Here is a 16,790-nt window from a genome sequence, read left to right on the forward strand (position 1 = left end):
GTGGCCCAGTTGAGCTGGGTCGAGCACCTCAGTGGAGAAAGCTAAACTGACTGTCATGATGAAGCGAGAGCTGGTCACTGTTCGAGAGGTTTATCGAGTCCGTAAAGACTTATGCCGCTTAGGGCGAGGAGCCGGCTCTGTCCGGCCAAGGCGTGGATAGCGCCCCGAACTCGGTCTTCCGAATACCAGGGGCTTCGCCGAAATTTAAAATTATAGAATTCTATGGCTAAGTGAGAGTGTTCACGCATTATAGTCCGATTGCCTTGTTCGTTGGGCTGAGCGCCTCCCTCGAAGGACCCAAACATGGGAAAAAGAGCGCTCAGGTTTATCCCCGAACACCCCAGCACTAGCGGCACGGGGGCAGAAGCCGACGACTCGCCATCTCTCAGAATTGATAAACAGCCGCACAGAAGGTAATATTTTAAATTCCAACAGCATTGCTTAGCGCATATAAACAAGTTTTCAGCGCACAGGACAAAACGAGCAAGTTTCACTCAAAAATTACATCCCTAGAACATTCATCCGCCACAAGGCAGGCACCCTTCAGAACATCCTTATAGTAATTCTCGGGCTTGCGATGCTCTTTCCCCGGCGGTGGCCCGTCCTTCACCAGCTTCTCAGCATCCAGCTTGCCCCAGTGCACCTTAGCACGGGCAAGGGCCCTACGGGCACCTTCAATGCAGACGGAGCGCTTGATGACTTCGAGCCTTGGACAGGCCTCCACCAACCGCCGCACCAGCCCGAAATAGCTCCCAGGCAGAGCCCCTCCAGGCCACAGCCGAACAATGAGGCCCTTCATGGCCTGTTCGGCCGCCTTGTGGAGCTCGACCAGTTGCTTCAGCTGGTCGCTCAGGGGCACGGGGTGTCCGGCCTCAGCATACTGAGACCAGAACACCTTCTCTGTCGAGCTGCCCTCCTCGGCTCGATAGAATGCGGCGGCATCGGATACACTCCGGGGAAGATCTGCGAACGCTCCTGGAGAGCTCCGGATTCGGGTAAGTAACAAGTAACTCACGTTTATGTGTTTGCTTTGCATAAAGAATGCCTTACCCGCCGCTATCTTCTTCACCTCATCCAACTCCTGGAGGGTCTTCTGGGATTCGGCCTTGGCAGACTTGGCATTTTCAATAGCCACCGCGAGCTCGGACGCTCGCGTCTTTGAGTCAAGCTCCAAACTCTCATGTTTTTCCATGAGAGCCTGGAGCTCTTGCCGCACCTTGCCAACCTCGGCCTCATACTTCTCCCGCTCGGTGCGCTCCGAGGCCGCCCTCTTCTCGGCCTCGACCAGCGCCTGCTTAAGGGTCGCCACTTCAGACGTGGCCCCTAAAATAGCCACGATAATCCTGTCATTCTTTGCAATTGCACCTTTTTATATATATTTAAAAACAAGGTATTTCTTACCTTCATTGTCCTCGAGCTGCTTCTTGGCACGCCCGAGCTCTTGCTCGGACCGCTCGAGGTTCTGCTTTAGCGTGTCCACTTCCGCAGTCAGTGCGGCGGACGCAAGCAGGGAAGCCTGCATATGCATATTGACTCATTTTTGTTAGACTCCTGCGAATTCTATTTGATCCTCTATTCGGCTTTTCTTCCCGAACGCCAAACAGAGCATCAGGGGCTACTGTCTATGCGGTACTATTATTTACACATTCTTTACTTACCTCAAAGCCTGTCAAAAGGCTAGTACAAGCTTCAGTCAGTCCGCTCTTGGCGGACTGAACCTTCTGGACCACCGCACTCATAATAGCGCGGTGCTCCTCGTCGATGGAGGCGCCTTGGAGCGCCTCCAACATATTGTCCGGCGCCTCCGGTTGGACGGGGGCCGCCGGCACGGTGGACTTGCTCCTCTTGGAAGGAGGTCCCCCGCCGGACTCTGGAACCTTTGAAGGTTCCGGAGCGGTGTCCGGCCTAGAGCCGGACTTGGAGCCCTGAGGGGTTTCATCCCCTTTACTCCTGGAGTCCGGGAGGTCGCCTTGCGACGCCTCCAGGACCACCTCCTCCCGGCTTGGAACCTATTGGGACAACACTTCGGTGTCGTCCGTAGGGCGGGGGGAGGAAGCCGTCGGAAGCGAGTTCACATCTGACGAGTCCAGTGAGCCGCTCGACGACGCGTCGAGCCGGTCTTTGGGTGGGCTGCATAAACATATTCGACGTAAGGGAAAGCTGTGCAATAAACGAATACTATGAATTACTCTGGTATCCGGATACTTACGATTTTGCCAGGGGCTTGGCCCTGGGCTGCCACTCCTCTCCGCCGTCGGCGTCGGTGGAGTAGTCCGGAGGAAGAGTTTTCCCCTTCTTGGACCCTCGGCCTCCCCAGAGAGGGCGGCCTTCCTTTTCTTCTCTCCTCTCGCTGGAGGGGGAGAGTTCTCCTCTTCTTCCTCCTCGTCTTCACGGGAGGAATGCGCCTCGGAACCATCGGATGATGGATCCGACACCTCTTGGCGCCGGGCACTCTTTCGAGTCCCCGCGGCCTTTTTTGCGGCCTTCTTCTCCGGCACCACATAGGGTGCCGGAACCAGCAGCTTCGCCAAGCGAGCGTCCGCTGGGCCTTCGGGCAAAGGAGCCGGACAGTTGATCTGTCCGGACGTCACCCGCCAATCCTGTCAAAGGAAAGGGAGTTTAGATGCCGCATGGAGTCAAACTATGAAAAACTGATACCCTGTAAAAGGAAAAAAAACAGCTTACCGCGAGAGCGTGACGCTGCGCACTGAATCCGCGATCCTCGGTAGCGGATGCGGGAGCCTCGGCGCCTTTGAAAAGCACCTTCCAGGCATCTTCGTACGTCGTGTCGAAGAGCCTGCTCAGAGTTTGGTGCCGCGCCGGGTCGAACTCCCACAGGTTGAAAGCCCGTTGTTGACACGGGAGGATCAGGCGGATGAGCATAACCTGGACTACGTTGACAAGTTTGAGCTTCTTGTCCGCCAGGGTTTGGATGCATGTTTGGAGTCCGGTCAGCTCTCCTTTTTTACCCCAAGACAGGCCCGTCTCCTTCCAGGAGGTGAGCCGCGTAGGGGGTCCGGATCGGAACTCGGGGGGTGCGACCCATTCGGCGTCGCGCGGCTCGGTGATGTAAAACCACCCCGATTGCCACCCCTTCAGGGTCTCCACAAAGGAGCCCTCGAGCCATAGGACGTTGGCCATCTTGCCCACCATGGCGCCTCCGCACTCCGCCTGGTTGCCGCGCACCACCTTCGGCTTGACGTTGAAAGTCTTGAGCCATAGGCCGAAATGGGGGCGGATGCGGAGGAAGGCCTCGCACACGACGATAAACGCCGAGATGTTGAGGACGAAGTTCGGGGCCAGATCGTGGAAATCCAGGCCGTAGTAGAACATGAGCCCCCGGACAAATGGGTGGAGAGGGAAGCCCAGTCCGCGGAGGAAATGGGGGAGGAACACCACCCTCTCATGGGGCCTAGGGGTGGGGATGAGCTGCCCCTTTTCGGGGAGCCGGTACGCGATGTCGTTAGACAGGTATCCGGCCTTCCTCAGCTTTTTGATATGTCCCTCCGTGACGGAGGAGACCATCCACTTGCCTCCCGCTCCGGACATGGCTGGAGAAGGTTGAGGTGGGGAGTGCGGACTTGGGCGCTGGAGCTCGAGTGCGCAAGAATGGATAGGCGAAGGAGGAAGAAGGCGTAGGTGAAAAGGTGGATCCTTATCCCCTTATATGGGTGGACGCAACTACATGTCCCCACCAGCCTGGTAAAACTCGCTTATCTCCAAGCGCCGTAATCAATGGCGCGGTTGGGTTACCCACGCCCGTATTGATGAGAATCCCGGGATAAGGGGACACGATCTCTGCTTTAACAAGACGTGCCAAGGAAACCGCCTCGCATAACGCGCTGAGGTGGGATAATGAAACGACTCGGATAAAGGCTTGGCCGTGGTGTGTCACGCTACGGAATACGTCAGCAGATTAGATTGGTGTAAATATTATTCTCTCTATGGCAATATGTGGAAACTTATTTTGCAGAGCTGGACACTATCTTTATGTTCAAAATCTTCTACGAAGTACTTGGAGGAGGAACCCGCCTTGTAATGCCGAAGACAATCTGCGCGCCGGACTCGTCTTCATTGAAGCCTGGTTCAGGGGCTACTGAGGGAGTCCTGGATTAGGGGGTGTTCGGATAGCCGGACTATACCTTCAGCCGGACTCCTGGACTATGAAGATACAAGATTGAAGACTTTGTCCCGTGTCCGGGAGGGACTTTCCTTGGCGTGGAAGGCAAGCTTGGCGATATGGATATGTAGATCTCCTACCATTGTAACCGACTCTATGTAACCCTAACCCTATCCGGTGTCTATATAAAGCGGAGGGTTTTAGTCCGTAGGATAACACACACATCAACAATCATACCATAGGCTAGCTTCTAGGGTTTAGCCTCTCCGATCTCGTGGTAGATCTACTCTTGTACTACCCATATCATCAATATTAATCAAGCAGGACATAGATTTTTACCTCCATCGAGAGGGCCCGAACCTGGGTAAAACTTCGTGTCCCTTGCCTCCTGTTACCATCTGGCCTAGACGCACAGTTCGGGACCCCCTACCCGAGATCCGCCGGTTTTTACACCGACACCATCCATGACGGAAAAAACCATGGTAGAAGCGAGGGGGAGGAAAATTTCGGGGAGTTCCCGGTTACGGTGGCAGGTCGAGGGCCGAGCGATGCGCGTTTCTCTCATACATGTACGCGCGTGTGTGCGAGGCGTTGGCTCTAATTGAACCCGAGCGAGGCATTGGCTCTAACTGAACCCGAGCGAGGCGTTGGGCTCTAATTGAACCCGAGCGATTGCACTGCAGGCTACGCATTACTGAAGCCGAGTGATCGATCGATGGCTGTTAACTGAACCCGATCGAGTGGTTCCTTCGCTACTGCTGCTAACTGAAGCCGATCGATGGGATGAACAGTGAGCGTTGCGGGGGGGGGGGGGGTGGATGAACAATGAGAGATGGCGTTGCCTCTGGATGAACAGGACCCCGTGGTGTGGTGGAGGGTTGGATGAACAGTAGACGGTGGAGGGGTGCCCGTGGAGGGGTGGATGAACAGGACCCCGTGGTGTGGAGGGCTGGATGAACAGTAGACGGTGGAGGGGTGGTTGAACAGGACCCCGTGGTGTGGAGGGCTGGATGAACAGTAGACGGTGGAGGGGTGCCCGTGGAGGGGTGGTTGAATAGGACCCCGTGGGGTGGAGGGATGGATGAATAGTAGACGGTGGAGGGGTGGTTGAACAGTAGCCGGTGGAGTAGCGTGCGGTGGAGGCTAGATGAACAGGAGCCCGTGGAGGCTGGTTGAACAGGAGCCCGTGGATGCTGGAGGAGGTCGACGGTGGAGATGAACAGTATCCCGTGGAGTCCCGTTTTGTGGTACGCCACACCCCTCCCAATGAAGAGGACCCCCGTTTCGACCGTAGCGCTCCAACACAAGTCCGTTTCCTCCGTTTTGCGGTACGCCACACCCCTCCCGATCAACAGGACCCCTGTTTCGACCATAGGAGGTCTGTTTCCTCCATTTTGCGGTACGCCAGACCCCTCCCGATGAACAGGATCCCATTTCGAACGTGGCCGGTCGAACACAAGGCCGTTTCCTCCATTCTGCGGCATGCCAGGCCTCGTTTCCATCGCCTATTCCGTCCAAGCCCTCCCAATGAACACGACGCATTCCGTTACCTCCCCATGAACACGAGCATTTCGTTGCCTCCCCATGAACACGATGACGACGTTGTTTCTTCGTTCCGACCCAGCCATGTACACGAGCCCTGGCCGTACGTATGCGCGAGTAGGCGTTCGAGACCCTGCCCGTATGTACACATATGTGGCCGTATTTTCTTTCTTGCACCCTGGCCGATGTACGTACGTGTAAATGCTACGTGTGCGCCTCTACTACGACACGTGCGCGCCTCTACTACGACATGTGCGCGCCTCTACATCGACCAGTATGTACGTACACGTTCGCAACCAGAATGACAACGCTACGTACACTTCGACTAGGTGGGTCCCGACTGTCAGGCACTTCCTTGCCTGCAAAGATGTAGCTGGTGGGTCCCAGCAGTCAGGGGGCAAATCGTTTTTTTTGCCCCGGACGCACTTCCCTGCGTGTGAAGATGTAGCTCGTGGGTCCCAACAGTCAGGGGGAAATGTTTTTTCACGAAATACGGTGGCCCGTCCGGTGGGTCCCTCTATCAGGTGGAGGAATAATTATTTTGCACGTAAGAAGGAGGCACTTCCTTGCTGCGGCCGTGGACCCAGCTGTCAGCCTCTCCACGTACAGTCCATGTCCGATGGAAACCGTTCCTTGACAATGCCACGCTGAGAGCACCTGGGCGGTGGATGACGGTGAGGCCTAGGAAGGGGACGACGCGGAGCCGGGGAAGACGCGGCAGTGGATGCCCACGCGTAGAGGAGTACAAGGGTTCACTGGTTCGCTGCGGTGTGAGGCTGCCGCCGCCGCAGAATAACATGGGGTGTGGGTGAGTAGAGGGATGGCCTGGCCAGCGGTGGGGGTAGTAGGGGCGGTGAGGCCTCCGCCGCATCGCAGCCGGCCATGGGAGGCAGGAGCACGAGGCACGACCGGTGCTGGTTTGGGCGGCTGGAGCAAGAAGACCAGAGGTTGAAGAAGCACTACGGCTGATGGATGGATATCGTACGGTCACTGGAGCTAGAATCGTGCATATTGACTAAGTTGACAAAGCCCTCCGTCCCCGTCAACTTAGTAGCCCACAAGTCAGTCTCCCACCAAGGTGGGTCCCAGCTAGCAGGGGGTATTAATATTTTTGAGCGTAATAAGGAGGCACTTCCTTGCGTGCGAAGATATAGCTGGTGGGTCCGAGTTGTCAGCGGCGATAACGTTTTTTCGCGAAATACAGAGGCCCTTTCGGTGGGTCCCTGATGTCAGGTGGAGGAATCATTATTTTGCGTGTAATAAGGAGGCATTTCCTTGCATGCGACCGTGGACCCAGCTGCGGCCTCTCCACATACAATCAACTTCAGATGCATGTCGGTCGTTGACCACGTTGACCAGGCCGCGCCGAGAGCACCAGGGCGGTGATAGATGGCGAGGCCTAGGAAGGGAACGACACAGAGGCAGGGAAGACTCGGCAGTTGTTTCCCACGCGGAGGGGAGTACGACTGTATGAGGGTTTACTGGTTCGTCTGCCGTCACCGGAGAATAACAGCAGGTGTAGGTGAGTAGAGGGATGGCTAGGCCAGCGATGGGGGTACGGTGGGGCGGTGAGGCCTGCGTGGCAGCAAAGCCGTCCGCGGGGAGGAGGGAGCAGGCAGTCCCGCCAGTGCCTGTTTGAGCGGCTGGAGCAGGAAGAGCAGAGATTGAAGAAGCACGACGGCCGTTAGATGGCCATCCAACAGTCACTACTTGTGCGTCAACCTTTTTTAGGAAAGCCTCAAATCTGTGGAAAACAACATACAGCCCATCTGCCATTATTTCAAATAATTTATAGCCCATTTGCTAATTATTAAGGTTTTTTTGAGCCCATATTCTTTTTATTAGCATTACAGCCCATATTGTGGCCACGGTTAAAAAATTATACGAAATTTTGCATATTTCGATGCGGTCCGAACTGTTTTTTATCCCGAAATTTCGACTCACATTCAAACTGATTTTAAAAATAAATGTATATCAATATAAAATCCAACAAATTCTCCACGCATAAAAATTAATGTAATTTCAAATCTCGAAATGAAGAAAAGATATTTGAAACTAATTGTCGGTTTGATGTGTTTTAAAAATGTACAACCCATTTCTCATTACTGATGGGCCATTTTCTCGGCCAGCCGAATGAAAGCTCTCCTCGTCTTGAAAGATTTGCAGCCCAACAGGCCTGACAAAGCGACTTACTTGGCAAATCACAAAAAAACTGGGTTGTGGTCGTGGACCCAGCTGTCAGCCTCTCCACGTATAGTACTCTTCCGATGGAATGTCGTTGACCACGTTGACCACGCCGCGCCGAGAGCACCAAGGCGGTGGACGACGATGAGGCCTAGGAAGGGGACGACACGGAGCCGGGGAAGACGCGGCAGTGGATGCCCACGCGGAGAGGAGTATGAGGGTTCACTAGTTCGGCTGCGGTGTGAGGTTGCCGTCGTCGCAGGGCCTGGCTAGCGGTGGGAGTAGTAGGAGGTGATGAGGCCTCATCGGCAGCACAGCTGGCCACTGGAGGCAGGAGCAGGCGGTCTCCCAGGCGCTGGTTTGAGCGGCTGGTGCAAGAAGAGCTGCGATTGAAGAAGCAGCAGGACCGTTCGATTCAAATCCAATGGTTACTGCTACTAAAATCGTTTGTTGACTAAGTTGACAAGCCCTGTGTACGCGTCAACTTAGTAGGCCCACAGGTCAGCCTCCCAACTGGTGCACCCCAGTTGTCAGTGGGAGGGATCATTTTTTTCACGTAATAAGGAGGCAATTGATTGCGTGCGGCCAGGCCAGCGGAGGGAGTAGGGTGGGCCGGGGAAGCCTGCGTGGCATCACAGCAGGCCACAAGAGGAGGGAGCAGGCAGTCCCACCGGTGCTAGTTTAGGCAGCTGGAGCAGGAAGATCAGAGATTGAAGAAGCACATCGGCTGTTGGATGGACATCCAACACTAACTGCTGCTAGAATCGTGTGTTCACTGACAAAGCCTTGCGTAAACAAGTCAGCCTCGAAATCTGTGGCGTGTATAGCCCATTTGCTATTATTTTTATAATTTTTACTCATTTTCTAATTCATATGGAATTTATTGTAGCCCGTTTTCCATTTTTAGAATTGCTGGCCATTTTCTGGTTAGTACCAGGGTCAAAAAATTAACTAAATATGTGGGAAATTTTGAAAATTCGCAAATTTTTGCCGGGGAACGAAATATTCTTGATCCAAAAATTAATAGCCATACTAAAATAAATTTAAAAATAAATTAGTACTATGTCATGTTAAATCCAATGAAATACGTATAAGATATCAGTGAAGAACAAAAACAAAAAAAGAAACTTATATCCCATTTGCTATAATTTTTTTGGAATTTTCAACCCCTTTTGATATTACTTTTAACAGACATTGACCATACTCTTAAGCTAGGCCGGAATGCATCCCTCCTCGTCTTGAAAGATTTGCAGCCCAGTAATTTGGAGAAAACAAATAGGCCTAGCTTGGGTATTCTTCAAAAAGAAATACTGAGCTACCTATTTTCCCAAAGAACTAGTGCATGAGCATTTAGCTTTATTTATTTATTTATTTACTTATTTATGTTTAGGGGACCATGAGCATGTATGTACCTGGGCCGGACATGTGAGAGCCTCCCTTCCAGTTAATTATGGGCTTCTCTATTGGGCCTTCATCAGTGGGCTGCATGTTATCAACAAGTGGAAAATGTGTTCCGAGTTTCAAAAAAAATGTGTTCCGTACGATAAATAGTATGCGCTATGTACGGTACGGGGCACTAAAGGATCGAACCGTGCAACGACTTCCAAAACATTGTGTTTGTCGTTCTAACAACACATTTATTCAACCAACAGACAAAATATACTACTGATTGTACATTGAAAACAGCAGCAACAACAACCAGGGCTGGGGTTGCAACAGAAGCAGTAACCAGGCCAGAAGAGTGAAGACGCAGCTCTCTCTTCCAAACCAAACATCAGCCATCATTACAAAAGGGCTACCAAAAAGAACAAGTGTATGCATAAAACTAAATAAGATCCTACTACACCAAGTGTACGCATCTAACTAACTGGCTCAGTTAGACGTTACTATTTATTAAGCTGTGGAGATTGGCTGACGGCTTGAACCAGATGGGTGCCTGATGGGGGAAACTTCAGCCAGCAGGTCGAAGTCTAATACTTGTGACCCTCTCTCCTACTTTTGGCTGCAGAGCGTGGCGGCACATATCAGGGTATGGTGCACGCAGAGACGCATGGTACGCTATGTACACACAATTTTGCCTGATGAATGAAACCATGCTGCCATCATGATCCTTGCCGTCGGTTATCTCCTGGTTAATCGGATAATTCAGTCTGACAAATAGAGAGCGTGTACCAAGGCTACTTACCAGCCTCCAGTCAAAAATTCCCGAAGGCCCAGAGAAGCTGGGATCCTGCTCAAAGACCTTGCAGTGACAGTGATTGTATTCCACGAAACAACACGTCCGGTATGTGCGAACGATCATCAATCTTTCACCATCGTCTGATCGAGCCGGGAACGACCTGCAACTGCCATGCCACTTTTCTTTGAAAGGTTCTAGGATTAGGAAGGGTAGGGACACCAGGCGGCCTACAACATCATATCAAGTTGGAGTCAAATAAAAAAGGGCTCTTGGTTTAGTCAATCTTAAGAACAGCATGTTATGAGCATGAATATTTTTTCAGCAAATGTTGACAGTAATATAAGCAAGCCATCATGATATCATAGGAAAGTAACATACTGCTGTAACAGCCGTTTGTAGCGATGACTGGAGTAGGCCAGCAATACGTCCAGCTATAGAAGGAGTCGACAGTGTAAATGAAGCCCTTGTGTTCAATGGCGTCAGAGAACCATGGAGGATGTATGATCCTGCGATGGACGTGCAGATTTATCCACTTATCACAGTGACCTGCCAGATAGGCGAGACCGCGGTTGAAGAATGCAATTAGCCTAAAGTCTTTATAATTCGTAGATCTTGTGGGCACTTGGTAGATTACAACCTTTAGCAAATCAAACTTGGTATCATGTTGGCTGCTGTAAGATTCCGAGTATTCTATGTCGCGGTGCCAAAGCACTGCAGTGTTAATCGAAGGAAGGGGGATCAATCGCCGGGTGTAGACCTCCACGAGCATCCAGCTATCGCGACTGTCGACGAGCACCATCCAAGACATGTTCATGTCGATCTAGTACATACCGTTAATGTAGTTGAGGCTGACGGGGATCGGATCACAGTCAAGGGGGTTGATGCTCGCCACCCTATGATCGTTATGCTGCATGACACGCCGTTTCTGAAGATCAGGCGGCATCAGCAAGCAAGGAGCTGGCTTGAAAAGCTCCGGCCTGAGGGCTTTGAGTAAATGGTACAACCCTAACGAGCACGCGGCAAGCGGCATGGTACTGAGATTGTCCACACGCAAAACAATGAGCTTGATTACCTCTGTGGGGAGCGAATTCCAGCCACTCTTTCGGCGGACGCTGCTCGGTTCTGCCATTGTTAGTGCTTGGGTTTCGGACGAGGGGGGGAGGCACCTTAGAGGGGATAGAAGATTGGAGGAGATTATGTGCGGACAAAGATGGAGAAGCAAATATGTGCTGCGGGAAGTGGACAGGTGATGATGACTACAGCATGCCGCTTGACTTACGAGACACATACCAGCAGCGTAGGGTCATGTCGATGCGAGACAACTTGCTTGAGTGATCACAGTACTGGTACTTCCTACAATGCTATGCCCTAACTTGCTTGAGTAGAGTAGTAGAGTAGGACTCTGCTCTACTACAAGCACCGGAGGAGTAGTATATTCTAATCTAAAATAGTTACAAACTTCAATGCCCGAGCGTGAAACGACTATGAATCGTGCTCAAAGACCGTGTATACGTGGTGTTTGGACATGGGCGACAACCTCAACGCCAATGGTGCTGCTCCCGTTGCACCGTATGTGTTTATGTCCTTCCTGTTCGAAATTGTGGTAAAATTCATGTTTCTACTCTGTATCCTACTACTATGCTAGTCCACATGATTAGTTGCGAATGACGACTTCCTCCCCGACCTCGGCAAGCTCATCCTCGACGACATGGGCGACAACGTCAACACCGGCAACCAGTGAGATATAGGGTGTAGGAAACGGTTTGGGAATTTGCATGCCTTTCCAACCAGTGAGATACTCCGTACAAAGTATGACAGAGAAATAACCACAGAGAAGGAAGCTAAAAGTAAACAATCAAACGAGCATTTTTGCATTTGTTTTGCATTGAATCGTTTCACAAGCTTGACTAGTGTTATTTTTCTACTTTTACAAAAACCGCATCGTAATGTTAAAACATGCATTTGCACGTACATAAGTAATAGTAGTACTCCCTCCATCTAGGTGTATAAGTCTCCCCTCCTTCTTGGTCACGGTGCACAACCGAAGATGACTTATTGACCTGGATGGAGGGAGTAGCACAGTCTGGAAGCATATATCGAGAGAGACGTGTAGTGCGATAGTGGAAAAAAATTACTCATATATGAGACTAGGTCTCACGGTTAGCAGATGAGACCCGTCCTGATGGATGACATGTGGCTTTTAAGTGGGGGGTGGGGGATGCTTTGTGATTTATGAATGCCACGTGTCATCCATTAGGATGGGTCTTGCGAAGACCTGGTCTCATAGAATTCTTTTCCTCCGATAGTATATAGTAAAGTTTGTGCTATATGCACGTACTTGCAAAATGCGTACGAATACACAAGGTTTCCAAACTTTCCCTTTTACATACTTAATTAAGGACGCTAAAAATTTCTAAACGTTCGGGATTTATCATTTGCGTCCCAAAACTAATGAGATCGCCTTACGAAACAAAAATTATACTCCTCCTAAAAGCCACGGCGCTCGCAGGAGCGCTTGCGGCGCGCCACGAGTGCCCTGGTGCGCGGCCGTTTCCCAGCGCGCCAACACAACGCCTCTTCCTCAGCCTCGCAACTCACAAGGTGCTGATTGGCGGCTTGCCAGCAGGCGAGCGCGATCTCACCGATGTGGTGATCCGGCGCCAACAGGTACTCCTCCTCACTGGAAGCGTGCACCCGGTCCACGTACCGCCAAGCGTAGATGAGGCGCTTGGGCCCGACTACACTCAGGGCGTCGGCACGGGCATCCTCCGCCACCCTCACGGCCCTCGCACGAGCCTTCTGCCAAAGAGCCAATTGTCTGACTCTCTCGAACGCGACATAGGCCTCCCAGGCAGCTTGTTCCGCGGTGCGCTTCTCTTCCTCGGCCTTCTTCTCCGCCTCTAATTTGGCGCGCTCTGCTAGAGGCAAAGCCTCCCACAAGGCGACATCCATTTCTTTCCAAAGCTCCTCAAGGCTGGGGGGGTTCGGCGGGCAGCGCGGCGTTCTCCTCATAGCGGGGAGCCGATGTGTCCTCCGACGCGCGTGCTGGCGAGATTGGGAACGCCGATGCGTCCACCTCGACGTGTCGCGGCGAGGAGCGGAACACCGACGCGTCCTCCCCGACTAGTGGCGGCGAGGAACGGAACACCGATGCGTCCTCCTCGACTACTGGCGGCGAGGAACGGAACGGCGACGCGTGACCGTCCGCGCGGTGCAGCGAGGGGCTCCTAGGGCTTCGGAGGGGCGATGCCATGGTGGTCGATGTGAGAGGGAGGGGAGGAGATAGCGATGAACGTGAACATGAGGGGGAGGAGATAGCGATGTTGTGGGAGGCGCAGTATTTATAGCGAGCAATGGCACACCTATGTAAGATATGGACTGAGCTGCACTGACTTAACTGCCGGTCCAGTTGCATCACTGACATGTGGGCCAGACCCCTGTTGGGCCCATATGTCAGTGACCGAATGCACCTGCAGTTAAGTAACAACTACGTGGGCATATTTGTTGGAGTAAATTACGGGGGAGCGAAGGGGTGGAAATATTGCTGGTCACAACAGATTGGACGAGCGTGGCGGGAGGAGAGTCATGCATGCAGATTTTTTCACACGGGGTGGAGTGGTGGGACCGCCGGAGGGAGAAGGAGAGTTTGGCAGGCATATTGTTTCCACACATGGAGAGGAAAAAATTTGGAGACGAACGGGCTTCCTGCAGGTATGGGGAACGGTGCATAATAAGTCATCTTGCATGCCGGTCTAGGTATAGTCTCAAGTCATTAAAAACAAACACGCCCCACACATGTTCATATTTCAAGGTGCACTAAATTATTGCATGTGATGATTAAGGCTAGACATAATGGTGGTATCTTAGCTGGTATCATGCACACGGGAATAGCAAACATGCTGATGTGGCAAAGAATTAAAGAAGAGAGGGGGGTTAGAGTAACTAGAGTTCATGCATGCATTGGTAAACACATTTTTTTTGTGGAGAACGACAGCACTAGTTGAGTACTTTTGCAGACTTCAAAAACTATTCCACAATGTGTCAACATTCACAATGTCAAATCAATATTTTTACACTAATTATAAAACGTAGTTCTTATACTCCCTCCTTCCATCTATATAGGGCCTAATGCGTTTTTCGAGGCTAACTTTGACCAAATGTTAGAGCAATAATATATGACATGCAACTTACACAAAGCACATCATCAAATTCGTATGTGAAAGGAGCTTTCAATGATATAATTTTCACATTATGCATGTCATGTAGTATTAATTTTATCAATAGTCAAAGGCGGTCTTGAAAAACGCATTAGGCCCTATATAGATGGAAGGAGGGAGTACTCGTTATAATCAGTACTCCCTCCGTCTAGGTGAGCAAGTCATCTTAGATTGTGCACTATGACCAAGGAGGAGGGGAAAACAAGAGATCTTAATGTTTATTTGCTAATTAATAGCATTGCATGCAATGAACTAACCACTGCATGTCATGTTTGGTAGTCACAAGTCATTAAAAGCATGCACACCCACATCTCCTATTGGTTGATATGTCAAGAAACAAGAAACGAGGTAGAAGTTAATGCACCGCGCCTAAGTGTTTTGGGAGTATTGTAGATATTGATATTTTTAGTATAAATTTGGTCGTGGGATTTCATTGATGCATGTCAAAGCGTTGACAGGTCTGCTATGCGTGACCTGAAGATGAAAGTGTTGAGCATCTCGAAGTTGATCAACAATCTTCAATTGTCAAAGATTAGCCATTCGACCAATAAGGTGGCACACTTAATCGCTAAGTATAGCTTTGACAATAGATTATATGGTATTCTTGTAAATAATGTACCGCCCTGTGTGGTGAATATTGTATCGAATGAGTGTACTGGTGTGGCTGGTTAATCAATATAAGGTGGTGTTAAAAAAGTATAAATTTGGTCGAACACTTTGCAAACGGTTGACGGGAGTAAAAAGGACGAGAGGGAGTATCATGCATGCGGAGTAGGCAAAAAAATTGCTTGTCTAAAAAAAGGCAAAAAAATTGCTCATTTATAGCCGGTCGAAGTCTCAAAGGGCGCGACCGCGTGAGGGAGGCGAAGGTCGTGGGAGGCGCGACGTTTGACGAAATTAAGTGAAGTTACATCCACGCGTCGGCATGGCGTGCGAACAGGCAGAAGCTATACCGTGAGGCCTACGATATGGGTCTAGTAGACATGACATCTAGTGGGTCCCGCATAGTTCTCGAGAATTCTTTGGGGGCTTGCAGCCGTTTATCCACCGGGCAAGCCAGCAACCCCACGCTGTTCGCACGCCCTACTCGTCCCCGTATTCTACCTTACAACAGTTCGCTCCTAGTCGTCCCGTCCTTTCACATTAGTTTGCTCCCAGTTTTTTTTGCGGGGTACAACAGTTCAACTTCTCCTAACCCTCCTCCAAAATCCATGGCCTCCCAAATCTCCATGGTCGCCGCTGAGTACCATGTTAGAGCCATCACCGGCGATCAGTTCATCGTCATCTACACACGTGGATCCAAGACGGTGAAAGCATGGCTTGCTCGCTTCCTACGCATGTTCAACAGTTCAACGGATGAGTGGGTCGCTGGGCTAGATGTTGAGTACACCACAGTCCTGGGACGAGAGAAGGATCTAAAGGACGAAGAGAGGAAGAAGCCCGCCGTGATCCAGGTTTGTGTACATAACGTTTGCTTGGTCTACCACATATGCCATGCCGACGTTGAGTGCTAGGATTTTAAGAACTTCCTCAAGGACAAAAGAGTGAAATTCGTTACTGTAGGCTTTAAGAAAGACAGTGATGTCCTGCGTCGGATAGGTCTCATTGTAGGCCAGCCCTTCGATATCCAGAAGGCAAGCTTGGTGTCCTCATCTCAACCTTCAATGCTGACCCTGGCAGCAGCCATGATTGATCCTTCGTACGCTAAACTGAAGAAACCTCATCACGAGTTTCATCATGCATGGGAGTCGAAGACATTAGATGAAGATCACATCCTGTACGCAGCAATGGATGCCTACCTTTGTTTAAATATCTACAAGGGTTGGATGAAGAAGCAGAGCCCAATGTCCGGTTCAAGCAAAGAAGCATCGGCGAAGAGGAAGAGGAAGAGGGACGAGGACGAAGTCGAGGACGTGGACTCGGACTCCAAGTAGGTGGCAGTGCCGTTGCTCATCCTGGTTCTACTGCAGTGTCAAGCGGACTAGTTGCTTATTAGTTTATTTTCAAGGGTGTGTTGTGCTGAGGCCCCAGCAGAATTGTGTTTATGTTCTTTCTCGTTATTTGAAATCTTTAGTACGTATAGTAGTACTAGTACTATGTCTTACTATTGTTCTTCTTGCAGTTGGTACTATTGCTCATATCTTCGTGTTCCTACTGTACTTAATACGTTCGTACTAGTAGTATAATTTGGGTCAGTCGATTTGTGAAAGAAGTTCGACGGAGCAAAGGAAGAAGACGGCAGAAGAGGAGGAAGAAGCCCTTCTAGCCATCCATGTTGCATCAAACGGCTCACATGAGTTGACTGACCCAAATTGCTCCTTCAGATTGCAGGATCCACATGGCATTCAAGGTCTCGAAGGTAGATTCCGCGTCCACACCCGGTTTGCAGGCTCAACGCGTGCGCGACCGGCTTCCGCCGCGACAGCCGCCATGCGCGTCTCCTCCGCGTGGGCGGAGACGACAATGACACGCTAGTTCCTCCTCGCCGGCGTGCTGGAGCACGCGCTCGTCCTCCTCTTCATACGATGTGTGCATAGACGCGGCTCCA

The sequence above is a fragment of the Triticum aestivum genome, chromosome 4A (assembly GCF_018294505.1).
Source record: "Triticum aestivum cultivar Chinese Spring chromosome 4A, IWGSC CS RefSeq v2.1, whole genome shotgun sequence".
In the NCBI taxonomy this organism is placed as follows: Eukaryota; Viridiplantae; Streptophyta; class Magnoliopsida; order Poales; family Poaceae; genus Triticum; species Triticum aestivum.